The sequence below is a fragment of the Moschus berezovskii genome, chromosome 14 (assembly GCF_049115385.1).
Source record: "Moschus berezovskii isolate FMDL1 chromosome 14, NW_MosBer_1.0, whole genome shotgun sequence".
NCBI lineage: Eukaryota > Metazoa > Chordata > Mammalia > Artiodactyla > Moschidae > Moschus > Moschus berezovskii.
In genome coordinates this window covers 63,832,654-63,858,113 of record NC_142473.1, presented here as the reverse complement: position 1 = coordinate 63,858,113, position 25,460 = coordinate 63,832,654, and the positions used below count along the sequence as shown (strand labels likewise).

The 25,460-nt window shown below is 38.3% G+C and overlaps 1 long non-coding RNA gene across 1 annotated transcript in view; it reads right to left on the bottom strand.

The window, feature by feature from the left end:
* LOC129554714 (uncharacterized) overlaps positions 1–25,460 on the bottom strand; it is a 229,343-nt gene that overhangs the window by 82,415 nt on the left and 121,468 nt on the right. The window contains exon 3 of the long non-coding RNA XR_008685641.2: positions 7,480–7,543. This is a non-coding gene — a long non-coding RNA (uncharacterized LOC129554714). The remainder of the gene's footprint in view (positions 1–7,479; positions 7,544–25,460) is intronic.

Genomic DNA, 25,460 nt, shown 5'->3' with positions numbered 1-25,460 from the left:
TAACTTTCCTTCCAAGGAGTAAGCGTCTTTTAATTTCATGGCTGCAATCAGCATCCATAGTGATTTTGGAGCCCAAAAAAATAAAGTCTGACACTGCTTCCACTGTTTCCCCATCTATTTCCCATGAAGTGATGGGACCAGATGCCATGATCTTTGTTTTCTGAATGTTGAGCTTCAAGCCAACCTTTTCACTCTCCTCTTTCACTTTCATCAAGAGACTTTGAGTTCCTCTTCACTTTCTGCCATAAGGGTGGTGTCATCTGCGTATCTGAGGTTATTGATATTTCTCCTGGCAATCTTGATTCCAGCTTGTGCTTCTTCCAGCCCAGCATTGCTCATAATTTGTGAGCTGCTAAGAACAACAAAAATGTGTAGAACTCTATATTTCTGCAAGCTATTTATTCTCTTTTACTTAGTTCTGATTAATATTTGAAAGAAGGCAAAGTGGAAGAGAAGGAAGAAGTTGGGGGAGGGGAGGAGAGGACAACATTTGTTGACTATGTTCTTACCAGGCCCTTAGTTATTTCTGCTTTACATGTACTGTTTTATATAATAATATATATTTATAATAATATAAAACAGTATATATATTATATATAAATATATATAAATATTATATTTATATATACATAAAATATATTATATATAAATATATTTTATATATATCATTTTATATAATAAGCAATAAAGTTAAATTATTATCACCTGCAATTTAGTGATAAAGAACTAGGGATAGTAAGGTAGAATACAACGGTAAAAAGACCAAACTGAATTAAGACAGTTTCTCTTCCAGTTCTACCACTTAGTTACTTTGTGATTACTGGCAAATTACTTAACCTCTTTATGTCTTGATCACCTTATTTATTAAATAGGAATAATGGTAGTAGTTCTTTCAAACAGTCATGATTACGGATTAAATAATTTATTATATGTAAAGGACTTAGAACAGCAAATTGTTTATATTTAGTTCTCAATATGAGGTAGCTCTGAAGGCATGAAAATATTAAAAACAAATAATAACAGCTAACAACTGGCTAAACTTGTGCTTAAACACTGGTATCGTGCTTAGTTGCTCAGTCATGTCCAACTCTTTGCCACCCCATGGACTGTAGCCTGCCAGGCTTCTCTGTTTATGGGATTCTCCGGCAAGAATACTGGAGTGGGTAGCCATTCCCTTCTCCAGGGATCTTCCTGATCCAAGGATTGAACCCTGGTCTCTAGCATCATAGGTGGATTCTTTATTGTCTGAGTCAGCAGGGAAGCCCAAACACTGGTATATGTACTTTCAAAACGAGAGCCTTTCACAGTATTCAATTTAAACACAGGAATCAACAATTCTATAGTTTTAATTAACATTCATTGTTTTCTCATGTCAGAAAGGAACTTTAAAAGAACATTGTTGCTCAAAGTACTAAGAAGATAGAAGGAACCAAATAAGCTTGAGTGTCCTGTTATTTGAGTGTCCTGGCCCAAATGAATTATGTTCCAGAGCGGTAAATTTGGAAATGAAGCAATTCCAAGCCAGGATTAGAGATCTATGAGAAGAAAAAGGTTGGAATCAGTCTTTCCCTAGTTTTTAATAACAGTGAGGACTAAAATCTACATTATCAGTTAATTCAACATTGACCCCTGACAAAAATCTGAATTGCATCATCAAAAAATATGTAGGTTTCAATTTGGATTCTACATAAAACACAAATACAAAGAAGGGAAAACCCTTTAACAAATCTATGCTTTATTTCTCAGAACTCAAAAAATGGAGGAGGTACAGCAGAAGGGGCCAGTGAATGCCAGCTCTTAGATTCCAAGAAACAGTGCCTCAAAGCTTACAAAGTTTCTAAGTGCTCTATTTGTCAAGAACAGAAAAAAGAATACTGGTTCTATCAGTGTCAACAAATGTGTTAAACAACATGCAGAAATAACATGCAGTCTGATCCTTTGAATTTTAAAAATGATTACAGAGATAAAACTTCCAAATTAAATAAAAATAGGCATGGAATTAACCGTAAATGGGATGATCAAATTTTATCTAACGTTTTATCTATCTAAATTCAAATGCTGTCCATTCAAAGGAGCTTAAAAGGAAAATACCATTTTTAGTCTTTGCAACTGTTATTTGAACATTTGTGCTTTAATTTGCTACACCCTGATTTCATTTAGTTCAGTTCAGTTCAGTCGCTCAGTCATGTCCGACTCTTTGCAACCCCATGAATCACAGCATACCAGGCCTCCCTGTCCATCACCAATTCCTGGAGTTCACTCAAACTCATGTCCATTGAGTCGGTGATGCCATCCAGCCATCTCATTCTCTGTCGTCCCCTTCTCCTCCTGCCCCCAATCCCTCCTAGCATCAGAGTCTTTTCCAGCCTGATTGCATTATATGGATCATTATATTATAGTAAATGCAGCATATCACATGTATTTATTAACTCGATATTATCTGTTAGAAGATGACAGCCTATACATTTTGAAACTATGAAATTAAGTTTCAGTGAAGACAAATTAGACTAATTAATTACATTATCATGTGTCACTTAGATTGGCAAGAATAAGATTGCAATGAAAGGAAAGATGGAATCCAAGTACAAATTTGTATTTCAGGCAATAATCTGATACCTGCTGAGCAACAGTCAGATTTCAAACGTGACTCAGCATCACTTTATTCCCCTAATTGAATAGTATTATCATAAACTTTTAGTTAGCAGGCAAAGCGAGTTGTGGAGAAAATAAATTGCTGCTAGCAGCTTGGTTGTCTTTACATCTAAAATATTTTAGCCCAGGGAATATAATCATTTCTGCCCTTCATAAATCTAGTAAACTGCCAAATGCTACCTCATTTTTTTCATCTTTTCTTTAGTGACTTTCCAAGATCTTTTTATTTTCACCCACCAAGCACATGTCCAGGAGGTTACAACCAACTGATCAAGGTGGTTTTTTGCTAGACTAATCAGGCCATGCTTCTGAACCCTTCACTCCCTCATATATCACTAAGGCCACTATCAGATCAATACTAGAGAAAGTCATTTATCCCACCTTTGATTTTATAACATCATATGGAATGTGTAATCTGTTATCCAAACTACAGTAACTTGAGTCTTTATGGAGAAATCTACAAAGAATTCTCTTTACTGGATATTAAACTCTTTGGAACTGGGGCTTTTTACTTTTAAAAATCCTTAACTTTTAAATATCCTTAACAAAGTCTATCACAACATACTGTGGATTTTCAAAGAATATTTAATAAGCAAACCTGGCAGGATACATCTGCCCTGGTGCCAAAGAATTAAAATCATGGAATTAAGACTAAACCTATGGAACAGTCAGGAGACAAAAATAGTAACTTAGAGACTCAGTTTGTGATATAAAGAATACATTTTGAGTTCAATTTAAAAAACTCTCATAATGACATATTATTTGACCCTTGATGGATCAGCAATACATGGGTGAGAAAAACAGGAGGATGTAAGCAACAGAGAGAACACTGTATTTCTACTTATTGGTGCATTAAGTTTCTACTGGGGAACAGTGAAAAGCACCACTTGATAAGAAGAAGTGAGTTCACTTTATGGAGGATCCTGACATTCACAATTATTAAATTATAAGAAAGGTATAAAAGTAACTGGCTAGCTCTCCATGACAGAGCCACCATCAATTTCCTACTAAATTATACTGAAAGAGAGTAAAATCAAAAGCAAAATAAGACTACTGCTATTCAACTCTGATCAAGATCTAGGAAATTTTCTATAAATTATAAAAATGAAAAATTTTCCTGAAAAGGGTAGTCAGTAGTACACTAATCCTGTAAAAAGTAGGCAAATATATTGTCTTTCTTTTCCTACTTCTTCAGTGGCTCAAAAAAAAAAAAAAAAAAAAAGCTGTGTATCCAGAAAGTTAGCACATGTGTCAGAGTATCTTACTTTTTACATTCAGATGAAGATTTCAAATATAAGAAAGGTGTGGGCTCAATTGCTTCAGTAATGTCTGACTCTTTGTGACCCTATGGACTGTTGCCCACCAGGCTCCTCTGTCCATAGGATGCTACAGAGAAAAATACCAGAGTGGGTTGTCATCTCCTTCTCCAGGTTATCTTCCCTACCCAGGGATCACACCCACATCTTTTATGTTTCCTGCATTTGCAGTGGGTTCTTTACCACTAGCACCACCTAGAAAGCCCATAGAAAGGTACTGAAAGGTATTTTTTGGAGCATGACACTCTGGGAAGTGTGGAACCCACAAATAAAGGAGTATATGAGGAAATATAGAAAGAGAAGCAGTGAGAACTGTTATACAACTAGGATTCTAGTTGTTTTTTTCCACATGCACCATCTCTTTCAGAGGTTCAAAGAACCAAACTGTGAAGCATGAAAAAAGCATGTGGGCTAGTACTGCATGAGAAGTGTCCATCCAATTGTATCTGTTGGAAAGAGTTCCACCCATCACCTGAATGGAAAAGGCGGACCAATACAAATCGCTATACTTGGATGCTGACTCAGATTTGATCTAGACAGAGAAGGCAATGGCAAGCCACTCCAGTACTCTTGCCTGAAAAATCCCATGGACAGAGGAGCCTGGTAGGCTGCAGCCCATGGGGTCACTACTAGTCAGACACGACTGAGCAACTTCACTTTCACTTTTCACTTTCACACATTGGAGAAGGAAATGGCAACCCACTCCAGTGTTCTTGCCTGGAGAATCCCAGGGATGGAGGAGCCTGGTGGGCTTCCATCTATGGGGTCACACAGAGTCGGACACAACTGAAGTGACTTAGCAGCAGCAGACCTAACAATGCGAGGCAAACAAACATGACCTTTTGAAACAACGTCAAGAAGTCATGAAAATAGAAGATGCTGAGGAGATGCCATAGAATAAGATAAAAAGAATTAATAGGAAAAATAATAAGGAAATGAAAAGCTAAATAACTGAATTCATATATACAGAATTAGTAAAAGCAGAATACAAAAAACTGAATAAAATCTAACCTCAAAAAATAAACAGGATGCTTAGATAAAAATAAATGTCAAAACTGTTCAGATTTTTTTTAATATTATATGAAAAAAATCAAGCTACATAGCTCTATTTCAAGATGAAGTTTTGGAAGACGTAAAAGTGAAACAGTCAATTTGACTTAAATAAATTAGAAGGCAAGAACAAGACAAGACTGACACAATCAGGGATACAAATAAAAAGACTATGGACCCATTTTCTGGTGGCTCAGACAGTAAAGAATCCACCTGCAATGTGGGAGACCTGAATTCGATCCCTGGGTTGGGAAGATTCCCTGGAAAAGGGCATGGTAACCCACTCCAGTATTCTGACCTGGAGAATCCCATGGACAGAGGAGCCTGGCAGGCTACAGTCCATGGGGTCTCAAAGAGTTGGACATGACTGAGTGACTTTCACTTCACCATTTCTGAAGACAGACTTGAGATAGCCCACAGGGTAATCACAATTTAGTATTTGAAAACAGATATATTTGAACTGAAGAGAATGTAAATGAGTAGTAAAAATAAATATCTGAGTTGATGCTGGATATGAAACTCCAAATTCAAATATAAAATTAAGATTAGAAGAGAACATCTGTAATTTAAAAAATCAGTTACAATAATACTAGGATACAACTAATGCTATATGTATAAAGATGAGATGTAGACAAAACAAAGTTCTAGTAAATCCTGTACTTTCTGCAGAGAAGAAAGAGAACATTAAACTTGTGACTTTAATGATTAGGAAATATTTTGAAAGCTAAGGAAACCATTTACATAATTACAACCATAAGATATACTTTCTAAAACACTAAGAATATTAAAAATATTTTAAAATATATATCAAAATATACACTTTTTACTTTAATCTGGAGACCAGAATGGCTACATATTCTAGTATTCTTGCCTGGAGAATTCCACAGACAGAGGAGCCTGGCAGACTACAGTCCATGGGGTCCCAAAAAATCAGCCATAACTGAGCAACTAACAATTTCATGTCAAATACAAATGGTTTAAACACCTCTCTTAAAAGAACAAGATTTTAATTAGGTCAAAAATAAATAATCTTAAGAGGCACAGCTAAAATATGAAAGTTTAACAACAAAAGAATGAATACATATGTTCTAGGCAAACACATAAAGTAAAGCAGGGGTTAAAATACATACAAATAAATAGGAAGAATCTAAGGCAAAGTCCTTAAAATCTAAGACAAAAAGCAAACTGGAAAATTCTACATGGATCAAGTCTATTTTTAAATATAAATTGATAAATTCACAGACTTTGATAAATTCACGGACTTTGATCAATTTAAACATAGTTGATAAATTCCTGGTCTGTATAAAGTTAAACAAAAGCCCATAACACTGAAGTATGTACATCAAAAATAGCTTGCAATGCAGGGATATAATAATAACTCTTAATATCTGAGAGAATTTAGTTCTTTAATATGTAGCCAAAGAAAATATTTGAAAAGATAAATAGGGCACAGAGAATTTAACAATACTATTAATGATGGTATCAAATTAAAGAATATATATTGAATTTTGTACCCAGATGGTAGAATAGGAAGTCCGAGACCCTCCTTACCCTAAGGAGAAACCTACTCTACAGTAATACAAGGACAAATATCTTTGTGAGATATTCATAAACCAGTTAATCTAAACCAGTGAAATCCAAAAAAAAATGAACAAATATAATTAAACAGAAACAGAGATATAGATATAGAGAACAAGCAAGTGTTTGCTGGAGTAGTTAGGGGAGCAAAATAATAGGTAAGGGAAATCAAGAGGTATAAATTTCCAGCTGCAAAATAAATGAGTCACAGGTATGAAACATAAGTGTGGGAATATAGTCTACTACTGTGTATATATCTTTGTATAGTGACATGCAATAACAACACTATTGTGGTTACCAGTTTGAAATGTATAGAAACACCGAATCATGTTGTGTAACAGGATCTAACATAGTGTTCTAGATTAATTATACCTCAAAAACAAACAAACTCACAAAAAAAGAGATCAAACACTGCTATATGTTAGATATGGAAGTTGTTAACACAGTAAATTCTAAGAATTCTCATCACAAGACAAACGCCTGTTTTCCTATTTCTCTAATTTTGTGTGTGTGTATATATATATATATATATTTACTAAACTTATGGTTGATAATCACTTCATAATGAATGCAAAGGATTATGCTGTATACCTTAAACTTACACAGTGTGGTACACCAATTATATCTCAAAAACTAAAAGAAAAAGAGAAAATGCAAAATACACACACACACACACGCACACGACAGGATATCAAAAACATGGCAGAATAGGAAGCCCTAGACTCTCTTTTCCCTAAGGAGCCATTTACTCTACAGCAATACAGGAACAAATTCCCTTTGTGAAATCTCCATAAACCAGTTAAGAGGTTCCCACATGGAGTGGTATAGAAGGGCAAAACCAGCTGTATGGAAGCTGGTAAGAAGATTCGTGGGACTCACTCACCTAGTCCTTGCCCTTGGTACCCTGAGTCACAGCCAGCAGAAAACTCCCACTTCCTGACTTCTCCCTGGGGAGGAAAAGAAAAGACTGAAATATTCATGTAACAGGCAGACTTTGAGGGGAGGTACCCAAGGGGCCAGTTTCTATATTGTCTGAATCTGAAAGGTCAGGCTGGGAGCTGCTGAGAACGAAGGTGACAATTTGGGCTAGCACACACTCAGGGCCATCATCCCTCCCCTCCATAGTCTCCCCCCACCAGATCAGCACAAAGGAGCAGGAAGAAATCCCCAACTGGTGGCTCCTCCCTGAGGAGGGCGAGTTGGAACATGCAGCAGTGTTCGAGCTTTTCCCAACGGCTGCCCCAGAGACTGGTTTTTGTCATGCCTATCTCAATGCCCTAGTAGAACCCAGAGTACTCTAGATGCCTGGGGGCCACAGAGAACAAAAAGAACTGGGCACCTTGCTGCTGATCCTGAGAACCAGGGGTAAAACCGGCAGAGCTAACGCAGCTTGGAGGAAAGTGGGGAAAGTGAAGAGTAGAGCTCGCATGCAATGTTCCTGACTTCAAAACACAGCGGCAAAACTATTGTCCAAAAAAAAAAAAAGCAAGAAAAATTATATATAGTCCCAACATAAAAAACAGACCTAGGTGGCTCAGGGGTCAAGAATCTGCCTGCCAATGCAGGAGACATAGGTTTGATTCCTGGGTGGGGAAGATGCCCTGGAGTAGGAAATGGCAATCCATTCTAGTATTCTTGCCTGGGAAATCCTCCCGACAGAGGTAACACTGTAAATTCTGGTGGCAACAGTCCATGAGGTCACAAAAGAGTCGGACATGACTGGTCACACACGCACAACATAGATCAACGGCACAGAATACAGAGCCCAGAAAGAAGCATGAGCCGAAGTCACATCCAGCAGACTCTGCGTCTTCCTCGGAAACTGCACACACTCCACTCACCTAAACCAGGTCCCCAGTCCCTGCCGCGAGCCTCCCTGATGATGTAAAGGAGAAAATATTCGTGATGGAGGAGCCTGAGAGCAGGAACTGGCTTCTCCAGGCTACTACCAGTCGGACTGGGTCAGAAATCAAGTAACGCTCTGAAGCTGCCCTTAAAGGCAAGTGTTTGAGAGACAGGCAGAGTTGATCCTGTAGTCGGAAGTTTAGATACTTCTAAGAAGTTTAGATACCTCTACAAAGTTTAGATACTTCTAAGTCCATGGGGTCACTAAGAGCTGGACACGACTGAAGCAAATGAGCAGGCACTCAAGCTCCTGGATTAAACAGCTGGACTCGAGGACAGTGGAAAGGTTGGTCGAGTTGCTGCAGTTTTGACCGTGACAGGCTAGTGTTAGCAGCCCTCCCTAGGTCCTCCCTTTGGGTCCCTTTGGAAGGGGCAGAGCTGTGCCTCCCACGCACGCGCAATTCACTCATTCTTTCTCCAATGTCCTGGCGGCTGCTGGCTGAGCCGATGTGGTTTTGCACAGGGGCTGGCCTCTGTGGCCAGGAACTACTGCCCTGTGGGTGGGGGGTCCGTACACTCTGGTTCCCAGGTGTCTCTCAAGCCAAGACTCCACTGCCCTATTTTTAAGTGTGAAGTTTTAGACAATAGTGAAAACAGTTCCCAATGGGGAAAGGATAGGCTCTTTAAAAAATAGTGTTGGGTAAACTACGTATCCGGAGAAGGCAACGGCAAGCCACTCCAGTACTCTTGCCTGGAAAATCCCATGGATGGAGGAGCCTGGTAGGCTGCAGTCCGTGGGGTCGCTAAGGGTCGGACACGATTGAGCGACTTCACTTTTCACTTTCACACATTGGAGAAGGAAATGGTAACCCACTCCAGTGTTCTTGCCTGGAGAATCCCAGGGACGGGGGAGCCTGGTGGGCTTCCGTCTATGGGGTCACACAGAGTCGGACACGACTGAAGTAACTTAGCAGCAGCAGCAGCAGCAAACTACCTATCTGTGCATGCAAAAAAATGAAATACACTCAAAATGAATTATGAATTGAAGACATAAATGTAAGACATGAAACCATAAAATTCTTAGAAGGAAAGATAAAGGAAAAAACTTTATAAATTGAGCTTAGAAATGAATTTTTGAACACAATGCAAAAATCATGGGCAACAAAAGCAAAAATGGACAAGTAGGACTACCTCAACTAAAAACTAAAAAACTTCTACACAGCAAAGGAAATAAGAGTGAAAAGTCAATCTACAGAATGAAATTAAGCAACTGCAAATTGTGTATTTTATAAGGAGTTAATTTCCAAAAAATATATATTCATAAAACTTACAAGCATAAGTAAACAAAATGGATTAAAAAATGAGCAAATGACTTGATTTGACATTTCACCAAAGAAGACATACAAATGGAAAACAAGTATAAAAAACTATGCTTAACATCACTAACCATCAGGGAAATCAAAGTGAAGACATACCACCTCACAATGTTAGAATGACTGTTAGCAAAAAGAAAAAGAAGGAAATAGTAAGCATTGGTGATGATAGGGTGAAATTGGAACTCATGTGCACTGTTAGTAGAAACGAAAAATGATGCATCCACTATGGAAAATAGTGTAATATAGTTTCCTCAAAAATAGGACTACGATATGAGCTTGTCATCCCACTTTTAGGTATTTATCCAAACATACTGAAAACAGAATCCTGAAATGATATTTACTTTCCTATGTTCATTATAGTATTATTCACAAGAGTCAAGAGGTGGAAACAGCATAAATATCCATCAACAGATAAATAAAGAAAATGTAATTTTCATTTATTCAGCCCTAAAAAAGGAGCTTTTGACATATGCTACCACATGAATGAAACTTGAAGAAATGCTAAGCAAAATAGGCCAGTCACAGAAAGACAAGTACTGCATGACTTCACTTTTATGAGCTATCTGAAGTAGTCACACTCATAGAATAAGAAAGTCGAATGGTAGTTGCCAGGGGCCCTAAGGAGGGGAAATGAAAGTTGCTGGTCCATAGATACAGAATTTCAGTCATGAAAGATGAAAAAGTTTTAGAGCTCCACTGTACAATAATTTGCATAAAGTTAACAATGCTGTACTGAACACATGCAAACTTGTTAAGAGAGTCAACTTCATGCTATTTTTTTACTGCAATAAAATATACATTTATGAATATATATGTATCACATTTATTTTTAGAAAATTTATAAACTAAAGTAGTATTCAAATAAATTTTAATTGTTCACCTAATTCAGAAATTTTACAGAATAATTTACCTGGTCATGCCATTATAAAGCCAACAATTTTAAATAGAAGTCTGAAAACAAAACAAAAAAAATTTAAGTATACTATTCTGGATAAATATAGCTGTAAAAGGATAAAGAAAACACAACTTAAAACTAAGGCATATTTAATAATGTAAAGAAAATCATATGTACTTCTTAGGTCATATATGGGAAAATCTTCACTATTCAGCAAATGCAATCTCCACTATTCAGCAAATGCCTACCATTCAGCTTCTCTTATTACAGGAAGTTATGAGGACAATGAAGTCTAGTTAAGACAACAAGGACAGAAATTTGTTTTTAAAAAGTTGTAAAAACAATAATGTTAAGGTTTAATCTTAAATGTTGTAAAAAATATGTAAATCAAACTATCTAATAATAATAATACAAAATAGCATTTTAAATAGCCAAGATATAACAACAGATATGGGATTTTCTTAATTTGCAAAGAATTACTATAATCACACTAGTTCTCTGATCTTCAGAGCCTGTTTAGTACATCACAGAAGAGTTTTTGGGCAACTGGGCCCAGAGGTGAGTAGAAGAAAACCAGAGTATGAAAATCCTTTGGAAATTCACAGAAATGTTCAGGAAGGACTAGGAAGAACCACAGTTGTGAATAAATTGCAGTATGGAGCGAAGGTGATTTGAGAATTGGTTCTTTGCTGACTTTGTAAACATATATTGATTTGGTTGATAACACTGAAATTAATTTGAGCACGGGGGCATGTCTCATTCAAGATGAAATTCTGAAAATTAAATGCAATTTTTTTATAATGTAAAGGATATTTCAGTATGATTCTCTCTATATTTCTCCATCAGTGTATCTCTAAATCATTAATTTTTTAATTTATATATAGAAAGTATCTGAAACCAGGTTTGATCAACATTAATATTGGTAATTTCTAGTTCATGGAATACTGTGTGAATTTTGCATATTTCTATGCATTGTTTTTTTGCATTGTGTGAAATTTTTATAATTAGAATGGATCATTTTTATAGAAACAATAGTTCTTATGATACAAATGATGATATTTGGAACGCATGCATTTTTCTTCTTTCCCTCTCAAGACTTCATTGTAATGATGGTCTACAATGCTGAAAAGTAATACATTCATAACAGAGAAGAAATCATGTCAGAGACATCAACAGGTCAAGATCCACAGTGTAAGAGAGTTCAACAAACTACTGGAAAATGGATTGCAGTTGAAGTGGTTGACAAGACAGTTGAAGTACTTGCAGGTCAGAATAAATACATGGGGGAGGTTCAAAGTTGAGAATAGAACACCACGGAGTCAGAAGATAAGAGGAGATGTGAGGGGAAAACATTAAATAAAAGAATTTGTTCAGTTCAGTTCAGTTCAGTTCAGTCGCTCAGTCGTGTCCGACTCTCCGCGACCCCATGAATCACAGCACGCCAGGCCTCCCTGTCCATCACCAACTCCCGGAGTTCACTCAAACTCATGTCCATCGAGTCGGTGATGCCATCCAGCCATCTCATTCTCCGTCGTCCCCTTCTCCTCCCGCCCCCAACCTTTCCCAGCATCAGAGTCTTTTCCAGTGAGTCAACTCGTCGCATGAGGTGGCCAAAGTATTGCAGTTTCAGCTTTAGCATCAGTCCCTCCAATGAACATCCAGGATTGATCTCCTCTAGAATGGACTGGTTGGATCTCCTTGCAGTATAAGGGACTCTCAAGAGTCTTCTCCAACACCACAGTTCAAAAGCATCGATTCTTCGGCGATCAGCCTTCTTCACAGTCCAACTCTCACATCCATACATGACCACGGGAAAAACCATTGCCTTGACTAGACGGACCTTGGTTGGCAAAGTAATGTCTCTGCTTTTTAATATACTATCAAGGTTGGTCATAACTTTCCTTCCAAGGAGCAAGCGTCTTTTAATTTCATGGCTGCAATCAGCATCTGCAGTGATTTTGGAGCCCAAAAAAACGAAGTCTGACACTGTTTCCACTGTTTTTCCATCTATTTCCCATGAAGTGATGGGACCAGATGCCATGATCTTTGTTTTCTGAATGTTGAGCTTCAAGCCAACCTTTTCACTCTCCTCTTTCACTTTCATCAAGAGGCTTTTGAGTTCCTCTTCACTTTCTGCCATAAGGGTAGTGTCATCTGCATATCTGAGGTTATTGATATTTCTCCCGGCAATCTTGATTCCAGCTTGTGCTTCTTCCAGCCCAGCGTTCCTCATGATGTACTCTGCATATAAGTTAAATAAGCAAGGTGACAATATACAACCTTGACGTACACCTTTTCCTATTTGGAACCAGTCTGTTGTTCCATGTCCAGTTCTAACAGTTGCTTCCTGACCTGCATACAGGTTTCTCAAGAGGCAGGTCAGGTGGTCTGGGATTCCCATCTCTTTCAGAATGTTCCACAGTTTATTGTGATCGATTTTTTTTTGTTACAGTTCTGCAAACAAAACTGCCATGGTAGTCAGGACTCTGCCCATTTCCTGTAAACCACACTTCAAAATGAAGGACTGTCAACCCAGTATTTTCTGTCTGAATGAAATCAGAGGGCTTTATGAAAAAGGAAAGAAAGATGAAGGGGAGAAATGAGAGAGAGGAAGGAAGGATGGAGGGAGGGAGAGAAGAAAGGAAGGGGGTAAGAGAAGGAAGAATCACCCTGGGATAGCTAAGACTTGAGGTTGAGACACCAGAGTAAATCTCTCATTCCAGCACTGGAAGCCAACTACCTGTCGCCACACCCTACTGGTAAGCCTTCCTATCCATAACCCTATCTACATACAAAAAACTTTCAGCAAACTTTCCCATTTTGGAGAAAAGGCTGTTGTTAAAATTGATCTCCACATACAGCAAAAGAAAAAAACACAGTCTAGTTACTGAGAATATTTAAACTAGTCTTTTATTCTTAAATATGAACATCTGTGAACCAAAAGAATATATGAGAAAAGGTAGTAGCACAGAGGAATAATATGAAATTAAAAAATAAATGTAACAATAAATCCCAGAGGAAATATAATTTATAATAGCTTAAGGGAAAAAATTAATGTGTCCTAAAAGAGACAGCTCTAGGTCAGTGATCACGTTATCATGACTATCTTGGTCGTGAAGATCTTCTTTGTACAGTTCTTCTGTGTATTCTTGCCACCTCTTCTTAATATCTTCTGCTTCTGTTAGGTCCATACCATTTCTGTCCTTTATCGAGCCCATCTTTGCATGAAATATTCCCTTGGAATCTCTAATTTTCTTGAAGAGATCTCTTGTTTTTCCTATTCTGTTGTTTTCCTCTATTTCTTTGCATTGATCACTGAGGAAGGCTTTCTTATCTCTCTTTGCTATTCTTTGAACTCTGCATTCAGATGCTTATATCTTTCCTTTTCTCCTTTGCTTTTTGCTTCTCTTCTTTTCACAACTATTTGTAAGGCCTCCTCAGACAGCCATTTCGCTTTTTTGCATTTCTTTTCCATGGAGATGGTCTTGGTCCCTGTCTCCTGTACAATGTCACAAACCTCCGTCCATAGTTCATCAGGCACTCTATCAGATCTAGTCCCTTAAATCTATTTCTCACTTCCACCGTATAATCATAAGGGATTTGATTTAGGTCATATCTGAATGGTCTAGTGATTTTCCCTACTTTCTTCAATTTAAGTATGAATTTGGCAATAAGGAGTTCATGATCTGAGCCACAGTCAGCTGCTGGTCTTGTTTTTGCTAACTGTATACAGCTTCTCCATCTTTGGCTGCAAAGAATATAATCAATCTGATTTCGGTGTTGACAATCTGGTGATGTCCACGTTGTAGAGTCTTCTCTTGTGTTGTTGGAAGACGGTGTTTGCTATGACCAGTGCATTCTCTTGGCAAAACTCTATTAGCCTTTGCCCTGCTTCATTCCGTGCTCCAAGGCCAAATTTGCCTGTTACTCCAGGTGTTTCTTGACTTCCTACTTTTAAATTCCAGTCCTCTATAATGAAAAGGAGATCTATTTCTGCTTCATTGACTATGCCAAAGCCTTTGACTGTGTGGATCACAATAAACTGTGGAAAATTCTGAAAGAGATAGGAATACCAGATCACCCGACCTGCCTCTTGAGAAACCTGTATGCAGGTCAGGAAGCAACAGTCAGAACTGGACATGGAACAACAGACTGGTTCCAAATAGGAAAAGGAGTATGTCAAGGCTGTATATTGTCACCTTGCTTATTTAACTTATATGCAGAGTACATCATGAGGAACACTGGGCTGGAAGAAGCACAGGCTGGAATCAAGATTGCTGGGAGAAATATCAATAACCTCAGATATGCAGATGACACCACCCTTATGGCAGAAAGTGAAGAGGAACTCAAAAGCCTCTTGATGAAAGTGAAAGAGGAGAGTGAAAAGGTTGGCTAGAAGCTCAACATTCAGAAAACTAAGATCATGGCATCTGGTCCCATCACTTCATGGGAAATAGATGGAAAAACAGTGGAAACAGTGTCAGACTTTATTCTTTTAGGCTCCAAAATCACTGCAGATGCTGATTGCAGCCATGAAATTAAAAGACGCTTACTCCTTGGAAGGAAAGTAATGACCAACCTTGATAGTATATTAAAAGGCAGAGACACTACTTTGCCAACAAAAGTCCATCTAGTCAAGGCTATGGTTTTTCCTGTGGTCATGTATGGATGTGAGAGTTGGACTGTGAAGAAAGCTGATCGGCGAAGAATTGTTGGAGAAGACTCTTGAGAGTCCCTTGTACTGCAAGGAGATCCAACCAGTCCATTCCAAAGGAGATCAATCCTGGGTGTTCATTGGAAGGACTGATGCTAAAGCTGAAACTGCAATACTTTGGCCACCTCATGCAACGAGTTGACTCACTGGAAAAGACTCCGATGCTGGGAAAGGTTGGGGGCGGGAGGAAAAGGGGACAACAAAGAATGAGATGGCTGGATGGCATCACCGACTCTGTGGACATGAGTTTGAGTGAACTCCGGGAGTTGGTGATGGGCAGGGAGGCCTGGAGTGCTGTGATTCATGGGGTCGCGGAGAGTCAGACACGACTGAGCGACTGAACTGAACTGAACTGAAAAGAGACAGCACTGATAAAATATAAGCATGGTGAGGAAAGAGACCTTTTGGAAATCAATTTTAAAAAATAAAGACCTGGGAGATAAGCTTTTTGCTTGTTTTGTTTTAATCTCTCATCTCAGAGCAAAGAAGATAAAATGAAAAATGAACTATGAAAAATACAGGTAAGAGATATAAAGAATCATTCAGGAAGTTCAGTAACCCACTGACAGTCATTCAACGTGAAAACATGGATGAAACTGAAAGGGAGGCAAATAATATTGACAACAGTGACAAGAGCAAATTCACAACTGTTAAAGGAAAATATTATTACTTAGAACAAATGTGTCCAGGGAGTGAAGTACTAGACCCCTCCTCAGATTTTCAAAATTGAAGACAAGACAATAAAAGTTTACAGAGAAAGGAGGGAAAAGCAGTCACCTTTAAAAGTCTAAAAATCAGTTAAACTGAATGCTTGAAGATGTTGGAGCAATGGCTCCAAGGACTGAGGGAAATACATTTGAATTCTAGAATCTTATACTCAGTCATTCAAGGAAAAAGAGCAAAGTAAGATATTCTCAACATGTAAAGTTCAGAAATTTGAGCATCCACAATTCTTACTTATGTTTATTTGAGGATATCCTCCAGGAAAATTAAGGATTAACCAATATACAGGAAGACATAACTGCAATACTGTAGATATGTAGTCTTTCTAAGTAGAAAGCCTAGAGATTAAAAGACTCAAAGAAAGGAAAGAGGATTTCATATAGTGGAAAGCATGATTGAACTGGATAAATTTGACTAAATGGTTTAATATTAACTAATTTATATTACCAATATATGACTGACCTACCTGAATATAAGCTAGGTTCAGAATATGGCTGAACCTGTCCAACCCACAGACTGGTAGCTCTCAGACATCCCTTTCACTTGAAATGCATTATGATACTTTAGAATGTAATCAATGTTGCTGCAGCATCCCAGGGTCAGAGTTTGGAAGAAACCCTACATCTTCACGAAACTCAGTATAGAACTGGTAGTATAGAAAAGTGGTAAAGATTCACAGAGATATTTGGAGTCTTGAAGGCTTTTATCTGTAGTTATCTGTAGTATCAATCCATAATAAACCAATATTCTTTCTTTAAAGAATATCTTTCTTATAAAACAAACCACCAGTAGAGGGGAGAAGGTGACTACACACCTTTCTCAAGAAGTTGCAACATCAACAAGACCAGAGGTGGGGACCATGAGATTGATTCTTCCTAAACACCCATTAAATATCTTCTGGAAACAAAAAAATCACTAACATTTGGGGTAAGGTAGAATCAGGTTAGAGCTATTAGTGGAGCAGGATTCCTGACCAATGAGCCATCAACCTTTAGATTATCAATATTAACATATCTTAAAACATTCCCACAAGCTCATGGAAATAAGCAACATTCATTTTACACTAGGGAATTTGCTAAAGATTATATTGCAAAAGTAATTAAAAGGAAAAAAACATATTTTCCCTTCTCAGTTCAGTTCAGTTCAATTCAGTTCAGTGGCTCAGTCGTGTCCAACTCTTTGCGACCCCATGAATCACAGCACGCCAGGCCTCCCTGTCTATCATCAACTCCTGGAGTTCACTCAAACTCATGTCCATCGAGTCAGTGATGCCATCCATTTCCCTTCTCAGATGATGGCAAAAAAACATTTGATAAAAATTAAACACCTTTTCCAGAGAAGGCAATGGCAACCCACTCCAGTACTCTTGCCTGGAAAATCCCATGGATGGAGGAGCCTGGTAGGCTACAGTCCATGGGGTCGCAAAGAGTCAGACACAACTGAGCGACTTCACTTTCACTTTTCACTTTCAGGCATTGGAGAAGGAAATGGCAGCCCACTCCAGTTTTCTTGCCTGGAGAATCCCAGGAATGGTGGACCCTGGTGGGCTGCCATCTATGGGGTCGCACAGAGTCATACACAACTGAAGTGACTTAGCGGCAGCAGCAAACACCTTTTTCTAAAACTCTTAGAAAGCAAAGAAAGGATACTTAGGAACATGTATCATAAAACCATACCTAAGGCTGGAAGAAGCACAAGCTGGAATCAAAGATTGCTGGGAGAAATATCAATAACCTCAGATATGCAGATGACACCACCCTTATGGCAGAAAGTGAAGAGGAACTCAAAAGCCTCTTGATGAAAATGAAAGAGGAGAGTGAAAAGGTTGGCTTGAAGCTCAACATTCAGAAAACGAAGATTGTGGCATCTGGTCCCATCACTTCATGGGAAATAGATGGGGAAATAGTGGAAACAGTGTCAGACTTTATTTTTTGGGGCTCCAAAATCACTGAGGATGCTGATTGTAGCCATGAAATTAAAAGACACTTACTCCTTGGAAGGAAAGTTATGACCAACCTAGATAGTATATTAAAAAGCAGAGACATTACTTTGCCAACAAAGGTCCATCTAGTCAAGGCTATGGTTTTTCCCGTGGTCATGTATGGATGTGAGAGTTGGACTGTGAAGAAAGCTGATCGCTGAAGAATTGATGCTTTTGAACTGTGGTGCTGGAGAAGACTCTTGAGAGTCCCTTGGACTGCAAGGAGATCCAACCAATCCATTCTAAAGGAGATCGATCCTGGGTGTTCATTGGAGGGACTGATGCTAAAGCTGAAACTCCAATACTTTGGCCACCTCATGTGACGAGTTGACTCACTGGAAAAGACTCTGATGCTGGGAAAGATTGGGGGCAGAAGGAGAAGGGGACGACAGAGAGTGAGATGGCTGGATGGCATCACCGATTCATTGGACATGAGTTTGAGTGAACTCTGGCAGTTGGTGATGGACAGGGAGGCCTGGTGTGCTGTGATTCATGGGGTCGCAAAGAGTCAGACACAATTGAGCGACTGAACTGAACTGAACTGAACTGATGGTCAAATATTATACATTGCAAAAGGAGGAAGGAATTGTAGTCTGTAAGACAAATATGGGGGCAATGCTTATTTAACACAACAATTCTGTTATTTCAAAAGATATTATAGCATTTTCTATAAAATTAACCTAATAGAAAATACATTATTATTCTTGTTTTAAAATGGAGTCTCTATATGACCTAAACAATTGAAAGTCTCAAAGTCAGTCTGTTTTATAATTCTATTACATTAGAAGCTGCTCGAGGGATAAAATAATTCTATTTTGACTCCTTATGAAATCAAAATATAACTAGGAAGTCAAGTTATATTCTATAGTGCAGTATTATGCTTCCCTCTGAATCATAATGAAAAAAATCTGGCAATGCAAAGTCCCATGTAGTTATAAAGTATTTGAGTCATCACAGCAGATACACACAAAGTTATTTAGCACAGGTGTTTCTGAAGTTGAGACACGTTTGGGGAGTTCAAAGTACCTGTGTTTCTCACACTCGTGCTTCCCCTGGTGTGATTCTGGGCTAATGTTAGTACACAGAGATATAACATTAATTGTGTCATATTTCTGGGTGACTCATTAGCTGCTAGGAATTTGTTATAGAGAGCCAAAACTTTCCAAAATGTCTATATTTATTCTGTAGTTTCTGCAATTATATTTCTTCATTTAAAAAAAAATTCAGAGAATATGGAAATCTTGTGAGTGGATTAAAGTCTTATGTAACACATATTATTTTGATTTACCCCTAACACTGAAAATAGAAACTCCCCCGTCTGTGCTCTTAAAACATACATGTACCTTTGCAATTTATTGTTGCTGTTCAGTCTGTAAGTTGTGTCTGACTCTTTACCACCCCATGGACTGCAGCATGCCAGGCTCCCAAGTCCTTCACTGTTTCCCAGAGTTTGTTCAAATTTGTACACGTTGGTTTGGTGATGAAATCTAACCATCTCCATCCTCTTGTGTCTTTGCACATAGATGATACTATATTTATGTCCACATCTAAATGTTTTAGTATTCTGAAAGACCCTTGGCACGGTTACCATGTTTTATTCATTTTTATATTACTATTTACAAAAACATTGTCTTGCTATCAGAAGCATTTATTAAATGTTTCTTAGTGGATGAATCAATCAAGTTGATCATTTTAAAGCTGCATTCTTATGAAGCAATTCAGCAAGAACCCCTAAGATAAACTACATTAATTATTCAGCTTACTGAAATGTGGTGTCTGCTTAAGGAGTTTTCTGGTTACCTCATCATTCTTATTTCCAAATATTATTTGGTTTGAATTCCAGTTTAGAAGTTCTGTATCCTGCTTTCTTGCCTTCCACTCTTCAAGCAAGAGCAATATATTAAGGTATTCAATTATTTTATAGCTACTAATTTTGTCGCCTCTTAGAATTCACTATCAGGCCATCATTTTTAGTTGCAAAGGATGTGAAATAAAGATGCAAATTCTGAGGAGAGATCTGAGTGATTCTTTGCTATGTGAGTCATGGGGTCAATGATATCAGATTTTTGTAGTTCAGTTTTCTCTTAAAACTAAGCACTTCTCTTCCTCCAGTATGTTGTCAAAACAACAGAAAAAAAATACCATTCATATATGTATATGACTATATCACGTATATATGTGTAGATATATATATGTGTGTGTGTGTTTGTGTGTGTATATATATATATATAATGAACTTACATAGTACTGAATGAGTTTTCTTGGTATTTGTTATCACTCTGAATAAACCTGACTCTCTGTATGCACAAAATGGAGTACTTAATGTTGAAATTCAGTTCAATAAACATTCGTTCAGCATCCATATGGGAAGGTCTATGCCAGGTGTTACAGTGTGCAAAGATACAAGACCTGCTGGAGCTTAAAGTTTATTGGGGAAATCAGGCATGTGAACAACAATTAAAACTAATAAGTATAACATAAAATGTTCTATCTTTGTGACTATAAATGCATTGTTTAACATCTATGATCCTAGGTTTACTTATCTGCAAGATAATGGAAGTAGAGGAACCCATTTCAGATTATTTTTATGAGAACAAAATAAGGTAATGTATATAAAGCTCTTAGTGCATGACCTATTAAAGTCACTCAGCAATGATATCTATTACTAGTAAGATCACAGAAATGCAGGTACTACATTGGGCTTTCCACTTATTAGCAATGAGGTTTCATGAACTCTGAGACTGTTTTCTGACCTGTAACCTGCAAATTATGTTTTATAGAGCTGAAGAAGTGAAGTGAAAGTCACTCAGTTGTGTCTTACTCTTAGTCATCCCATGGACTATACAGTTCATGGAATTCTCCAGGTCAGAATATTAGGATGGATAGCCTTTCCCTTCTCCCAGGTATCTTCCAAACACAGGGATTGAACCCAGGTCTCCGGCATTGCAGGCGGATTCTTTACCAACTGAGCCACCACGGAAGCCCAAGAATACTGGAGTGGGTAGCCTATCCCTTCTCTAGGAGATCTTCCCAATCCAGGGATCAAACCAGGGTCTCATGCATTGTAGGAGGATTCTTTATCAGCTGAGCTACCAGGAAAACCCTATTTATAGAGCTGAATGAAGGTAAAATAAAGTAAGGTGTGTGTGTGGGAAAAAAAGCCTGATATATAGCAAACATTGATGAAAAGAAAGAAGGAAAGAAAGGTGGGGGAGGGTTGGAAGAGGGAAAATAGGGACTTTCCTAGTGGTCCAGTGGTTAAGACTCCATGCTTCCAACCCATGAGGCACAGGTTTGATCCTTGATCAGGGAACTAAAATCCCCGCATGCCACGTGGCCAAAAAAAGAAAAATAATAAAAGTACTAAAGCCATATCAGTTTTCCATGACTGTATAACAGATCACTCCAAAAACTTAATGGCTTAAAACACCTATTATTTCAGAGTTTTGGTCAGGAAGCTAAGTACAGTGTAACTGGGTTCTCTCACAAGAGAGGACATTTGCAATAGAACAATTACAGAGTTGGCTTGGTCTGCCGTCTTTGCAAGGCCAACTGTGGAAAGATCCACTTCCAAGCTCACTCACATGCTGGTTGGCAAGACTTAGTTCTTCACTAGATATTGGACTGAAAACGTCAGTTTGTTGCTGGTTGTTGGCTGTCAGCCTCCCTGAGCTCTTTGCCAAGCAGGCTTCTCCATAGGACTGCTCACAACATGACAACTTTCTTCATCAGAAGAAAGAGCCAGAGAAACAGCAAGAGAGAGAAGAGATGGAAGTCATGGACTCTTTTAACCTGATCCCAGAAGTGGCATCTCCTCACTTTTACTGTATTCTATATAAATATTTGAAGCAAGTTACTAAATCTGGGCTTTACACAAAGCGAAGAAATTACAGAAGGGTTGAATGTCAGAAGTCAGGGATCATTGCGGGGGGTCATTTTAGACTTTGCTTAGCAGAGGCGTTCACACTGATGGTGGATATTTATAAACATAGTGGTTAAGTACATAGACTTTAGAGCCATACTGCCTGCATTCAAGTCCTGCCTCAATTACTTAATAACTTCTCATTCAGAACAAGTGATTTAACCTCTTTATTCCTCTGTAAAGGGTGAAAGAAAATAAGTCCTACATTAGGAGAAAATAAGTTAATACATATAAAGTCTTAAAACAGAACCAAAACAAAGTAAGAGGCTTCCTAGATAGCTTAGTGGTAAGGAATCCACCTGCCAGTGCAGGAGATGTAGGAGACGTGGGTTCGATCCTTGGGTTGGGAAGATCTCCTGGAGCAGGAAATGCCAACCCACTCCAGTACCCTTGCCTGGAAAAGTCCATGGATAGAGGACCCTGGAGGACCACAGTCCATAGGGTCACAAAGAGTTGGACACCACTGAGCACACACGCAATGCAAAAAAAATGTAAATTCTCAGTAAATATTAGCTTTTGCTGTTGTCACGGTCATTCTTGTTACAACTGCAAAAAAGTAGAGGCAAAGTACCAAGTCATAGAATGATGGAAAATAAAGGAAAAAAATTGCTCAATTGAGTCTATTCTTGTAACACACCTCACCAAGGCATCGTGGGAAGATGGCAACTGGATTAGATCAGCTTTTGAAACAAGGCCTGCAAACTGGGAAGTGCACTATGTTTTGTTGTAACAGGAAGTCACATGGGGGCAGGGAGGCAAAACTTCCTTACTCCCAGGTAATGGAATAAGCCATACCACCATAGGCAAAGAGCTTTCCTGGTAATTACTCTGAGGCAAGTCCACAATTTAATTAAATAAATCAAATCAGAATATTGCACCCTTCCAGGCTTCCCAAGGGGTGCCAGTGGTAAAGAACCCACCTACCAATGCAGGAGCCGCAGGAGATGTGGGTAGGGAAGATACCTGGGTCAGGAAGATCCCCTGGATGAGGGCATGACAACTCATTCCAGTATTCTTGCCTGGAGAATCCCATAGACAGAGGAGCCTGGCGGGCTACGGTCCATCAGGTTGCAAAGAATCAGACACAACTGAAGCTACTTAGCACGCATGCAACCCCCTTCCTCAGAAAAGAAAATCTAGAAATATGGGAGAAGGTGTTGCAGTTTTTATAAATGGTAAAAGTTGTTAATTCTGCAGTGAATTTTATACATGTTTTTATCACAGCAGAGAAATCGTGTTATTTCCAGCTTCTCTTTTTATTGCTAGTAAGCCTCACAGAATTACAACCAGTGAAATATTCCCCATTTCTCTTAGGTGGTAATGAATTTCCCACTGGAAAAGGAGTTGTTTCTTATTCTCAATACATAATAACTCAAATATTTGGCTATGCTGTAACATAATATTTTTTAAATTGTCTAATCAACATGGTGTCTTATATGCTAAAAATAATCCAGATATAGTTTTTTCCTATGCTAACAGATAATTATATAGGTAAAGAGGACTCTTCCCATGAAGTAGTCTAATGCTCTCATTTTAAAGATGAGCTGAGACCAGAGGGCTATGAAAAATGTCCAAACTACACAATTTGGAATCCTAGTACTTGTGGTTGTAACACAACCTGGGTCACGCTGTCTCCCAGATCCTTCCCATGTCTATCTTACCTAAATCTCACTCCAACTTATTTACCTTCTTTACAGGTGGAGCAAGTGAGGCTGGGAAATGCAACTGTCCAGAGCTTTACTCACCTTCTCCTGTCTCCCTGAGTCACTCCAGTTCAAGATAATGATAGTTCCCCAAACTCTAATGCTGGAATAACTGCTATCAAAAATATTTTTTTATGGTCCAGTAGCAGTTTTGGCTGCAAGCATACAAGTGAGTCTTACCTTAACACTGAGGAGAGAAGAGAATGAATAGTTCTTGACCACCTATGCTCATATCATCTCATTTTCTCCTCACAGCAAACTAAGATATATAGGTCTTTTAAAAATGTAGCTCAGAAAAAGTTAAACATTTTTTTTTTTGCTCAAACTGACACATTAAATTGAAACTCATGCCTAATTCACTGTAGATTACAGTTTTTATATTTCCTCAGTACAACTGCATTTTTGAGGTAAAATTCTGGGCAGAGTTTGCAGCATAGATGGGAGAGGATATCATTGCATATTACAATAGATGAATAGCCTCTGGTTTAGTAATCCCTTTATTGGGAATATTAACAAGAGCAGGTTAGTGATGGATTATACCCTACCTAATTGGCTAACAAGTGGATACATTTTGATATATCATGATTATTGGTGGGTGATTATACCTGAGCAGTCATATAAAAGGAAGAGAAAGCCTGTGCTATAACTTAGCACTGAAATAAAGGCTCCCTAAATTCCAATCTGTAAGCAAAGGCAGATACAACTAATCTCTTAGGACAGCCTCTGGTGTAGGCAGACAATCTGGCACTGATGCAGACACCTCCATACATCCCACATTTGTGTGCTGAGTCAAAATGCTATGGGAATATAAATTCTTACCCAGCAGACTCTGGGGCTCCATGCTTGCTTTCAGAGATCATTTTATAAGGTGCTGTCCCAATTCTCCGTTTCTACACTAATGGGCAGATTGCCTTACAAGTACAAATCATTATCAAAATAGACCAGGGATTTGACAGTACCTTTCATCAGCAATTTCAAATGCACTAGTTGGATGCTAGCTAGTGAAATGAATCAACCTTTTCCTAAAAGCAGGTGAGCTGAGCTACAAGTTAGCTTCTGGAAAAAGCAAGTGTAAATGAGGCCAACCGTCCTCTGAACTGAAGGGGGAAAAAGGGGTCTTTTAATGTAGAAAGGTGTTACTTTTCTCCATTCCCCAAAGCAGTTCTTAAAATTCATATTTCCTTTTTTTATCCTCTTTTAGCTTTCCGGCTTATTTAAAAAATGCCAGAATATGAGTGTTAGATTTAAATACCCCCTTAAAAAGTTATATAAGTAGTTACATTACAGGAAAGTCCAATTGAGACTTTGCAAGTAAAGTAAAACAAAAACAAGTAACATTTCTGAGTCCCATAATATGCCAGGTGCTGTACTATGAAGTTCACATATGAGCCTGACTGTAAAATGGAACATTTACTGTTGTCTGAGCATTTTGGCTAAAATTATATACTAACAGACAACGGGAGATAAGTCTCTCTGGGTTCTGAAGGCAGCAGTAAAGGAGGCATGTTATATAGTGGGCACACCAGTCCTTCAACCGTCAAATTATCACTCCATCCAAATCGTGTAAGGTAAGATGAAGAACTGCTAGCCTGGCTGGGAGTGTGCCCACTTCTTCCTAGTGGGAGAGAGGAAGTAGGTGGTTTTCTCATGCCTGCCAGCCAAGAGGCCCAGAGAAAAACTCACAGACATCTAAAACACCTGGAAA